Source organism: Limulus polyphemus, unplaced genomic scaffold (assembly GCF_000517525.1).
Source record: "Limulus polyphemus unplaced genomic scaffold, Limulus_polyphemus-2.1.2 Scaffold148, whole genome shotgun sequence".
In the NCBI taxonomy this organism is placed as follows: Eukaryota; Metazoa; Arthropoda; class Merostomata; order Xiphosura; family Limulidae; genus Limulus; species Limulus polyphemus.
This window is the reverse complement of record NW_013665758.1, coordinates 544597-548663: the sequence shown is the minus strand read 5'-3', so window position 1 is coordinate 548663 and position 4067 is coordinate 544597.

The window sequence follows — 4067 nt, the reverse complement described above, 5'->3', positions numbered from 1 at the left end:
GAGACACACATTCGCCATGAAATGCTGGTTGAATACAAGAAGGGAAACAACGCCTCTGTAGCCACAAAAAGAATATCAAAGAAGTTTATGGAAATGTTTTGAACGTTCATAAGTGTCAACGATGATTCAGCAAATTTCGTTCAGGTGACTTTAGCCTTAAAAACTATGATGGTAGGGGCCGACATGTTGGAATTCATATTGATGCTATGAAGACGCTTGTTGATTCTAACCCAAGGCAACACACTCGTGAAATGGCCATGAAATTGCACGTCTCTCATGAATCAATACGTTTGTTTGTAATTAAGCACAACGCTATGTAATGGGCTATCTGTTCTCTGCCCACCACGGGTATCGAAACCCAGATTCTAGCGTTGTAAGTCCGCAGACATACCGCTGTGTCACTGGGGGCAAATCAATACGTAAACATGTAAGTAATATAGGGAAACTCCATAAAAAAGGTGTTTGGGTGCCTTACGAACTCTCCAATGGTCATCGTTTCCAACGTGCAAACGTTGCTTTGTCTCTTCTGGCGCGTGAACCATTTTTGGTGAGAATTGTCAGCGGTGATGAAAAAATGGGTTCTTTCTATGCGAATATTAAAGGCCGAAAACAATGGCTCAGTCCTAGACAAAAACCACTTCTGCCCCCAAAACCTGGGCTCCATCCGCAGAAAGTGATGTTTTGCATTTGGTGGGACGTCAAAGGAGTAATTCATTTCTAACTCCTCAATCCATAGCGAACTGTCAATGCAGAAATCTGTAGTCAGCAACTAGAACGTTTAAATCAAACCCTTCATCAGAAACGCCCTTCACTCGTCAATCGGAAAGGTGTTCTTCTTCTCCACGACAATGCACGTCCACATGTGGCACGTTTGACGCAACACAAGACTATGGAGTTGGGTTTGGAAGTTTTCTCCCATCCACCATATTCTCTAGATATGGCACCATCAGATTACCATCTTTTTCGTTCTCTGCAACACCATCTTAATGGGAAAACGTATGCAAATACGGAAGGTATTTAAGAGGACATCGACATGTTTCTTTCTTCAAAGCCAAGTGATTTCTTTAATCAGGGAATAAGCAACATGATTGTAAGAAGGAAAAGCATCATCGATAAGAATGGAGAGTATTTAATTTAACAAATGTTTTGTTTTGATATATAAGTTGTTCGGGTTTTTTCATCTAAAAAAGCGCACATTAATTTCTTGACGACCTAATATATATATATATATATATCTTTACAACAGTGCTATGATGCGATCGAACAAAAATTATAGTAAGATGTTTATAATTGTAAGTAGGATTGGTGACAAAAGTATTTTTTTACTGTAATAACCCTAATAGACGGGCACAAAGTTAGTTACTAACGATAAACGAAATTTATGTAAATTATGTAATATAGCTTCTTCCAGAAGAGCTGCCAAAAGTTCCAAATATTTAAATTTATCACTGTAAGCTGCTACAAATTACAGAAAAAAAATACTAATTCACATATTATTCAGTAGGTGGAAAGAACCAGCTATGTGTTCACAGAACAATAGCACAACTTGTGTGAGTATATGACGGTTAATGTTTCTAGCCTATTTCTATAGCTTTTTCGTCTCATAGACTGTTATTGTTAAGTATCCTTATTTACTGAATTACACGTAAATCTATTCGGGGGCTACCTGCGCTAGCCATCATTAATTTTGAAGTGATAGACTAGAAGGATGTCAGTTAGTCAACAACACCCACCGCCAACAGTTGCGCTACTCTAATCGAAAAGTAGGATTTGCCGGTCACTCAGGACGATAAGATAAGAGCATAAGTCTATTCAAATAAATCATAAAGCGTTGCATGTCTCAGTACTTGATTCTACACAAGTAGTATCCATAACTTTAGTAGGATATGCCGGTCACTCAGGACGATAAGATAAGAGCATAAGTCTATTCAAATAAATCATAAAGCGTTGCATGTCTCAGTACTTGATTCTACACATGTAGTACCCATAACTTTAGTAGGATATGCCGGTCACTCAGGACGATAAGATAAGAGCATAAGTCTATTCAAATAAATCATAAAGCGTTGCATATCTCAGTACTTGATTCTACACAAGTAGTATCCATAACTTTAGTAGGATTCAGTTCTATATTAATTCACGGTGTGTATTTGTAAATTTGTTTGTCCGCGTACTACCATACTTTTGGAGATAGAAGGATCAAACTTGACAGGCAGACTAGGGGTGGCCCGGGGATGCCTTATCTATATAGCGTAGCCCCATAACAAGGAGTCTAAAACGCTCTGGTGAGGTCACCCAGGCACGATGGTGGTTTAGTAGTAGGTTTGTACGGCTGCTAAATTCTAACCTTACATAGGATTTTCTGTTCCTGCCCCACCCCGTTGGAATCTCAGTGGTGCCATTTTCGAAACTGTTTTCATGCCCACAGTCACAAGCTAGTAGGTCCAAACTTGGCGCACTTGCTCAGGTTTCACGGACGAGCACCCTAAATAATTTCTTTTTTTTTCGAATGTGGACTAGTCTTGGGGTGGTTATAGATATAATTGGGAATAATAGAAGAGCTTGATCGGAACATGTGTGTGTGTCTGTGTATGTAATTAATGAAGGAGCTTTTGAACGAATTGAACTCCACGGCTGCACGTGGGTATTTTATGCTAGTATATAGAGGATAAAGAACACGACAAAAAAAATCACGCATTGCAATGATAGAATAAAAAATAACATAAAATCCTATATATTCTACTAAAAAAGCTGTTTCCATTTGATAACAAACATTTCATACTACTTAACTCATGCATTTTTTGTAAGCCTACCCATTTACAAAGCGGATATGTGACATTTCTAATCATATAATGGGGAATAGAGGGAGGAGAGTGAAATCCCCGCTATTATTCAGTATTAAATGCATACGTCATGCTGATCCATAGTTACATTTAATATTGTTTGACCCTCATCCTTCAAATTGATTTGGAAAATTTATTTTATTTGCAATTTTATAATTTGGTGTTTTCAATCCCAACGGCACCTTATGAGACACATGGTGTAAACAACTAGGTCAGGGACGACAAGGTTCAAATACAGCTGGTCATGCGTTAGAGTTATTGACCAGAAGGCTAGAAGCCAGTCACTAGCACTTGTTGCCTATATGGCTACTCATACCCGAATAGTAGGGTAGCGGGTTCGACTTCCTGTCACACCAAACATGCTCGCCCTTTCAGCCGTGGGGGCGTTATAATGTGACGGTCAATCCCACTATTTGTTGGTAAAAGAGTAGCCCAAGAGTTGGCGGTGGGTGGTGATGAAGGCCTCAAATAGCATATCATGGACTTGAAGCTTGGATTTGTAGATACACAGCCCAACATGCTAATTACTAGATCACGTCCTGGCCCACAATTTTATGAAAGCCCCGATGCAACCATTTGAGGTGTAGATTTTCCAAACACATATTAACATGAGAAATAATCTACTATATAAAAAGAAAAAGCCATCCGCCTGTCACGCCGATATCTCGGCCGTTGCGGTATCGATCGACACACAACTTGCACGGACGATGCCCTACTTTGAGCATATAATTAGATTTGAGGGTAGGTTGGTAGAAATCGTGACGAGTAATAAAATCGAATCGGGTGTAGTGCGCCCTATGCTTGGTATTGCTGTAGCACAAAAATCATAATCATTGGCTGAAATGTTTCATTACGTTTGCTTGGTTGTCAAGGAGACATATTGATGCAACATCACCAAATTTTGTTCAATCGGAACCTTTGACTACAACTCTATAATAAACCGCATGTTTTACCCGCAGCACATTTCAATTTTGAAAATGCCCAAATGCTTCATCTCAGCAGGCTAACAAATCCAAAACCAAGAAGAAAGTCCAAAGAAAATACCACGAAATTCATAATAAAATTCATTGCCTTTACCATCATAATTAATTAAAGTTGCAGGGTCATACAGTTGACCAAGTAGGAATATATCTTTGAGAATCAGTTTTTTCGCATATTTCAATCTATAAGGATTTATCAAGAAGAACATTTGAACATAAATTAAAAATATACAGAAGTCAAAATGTT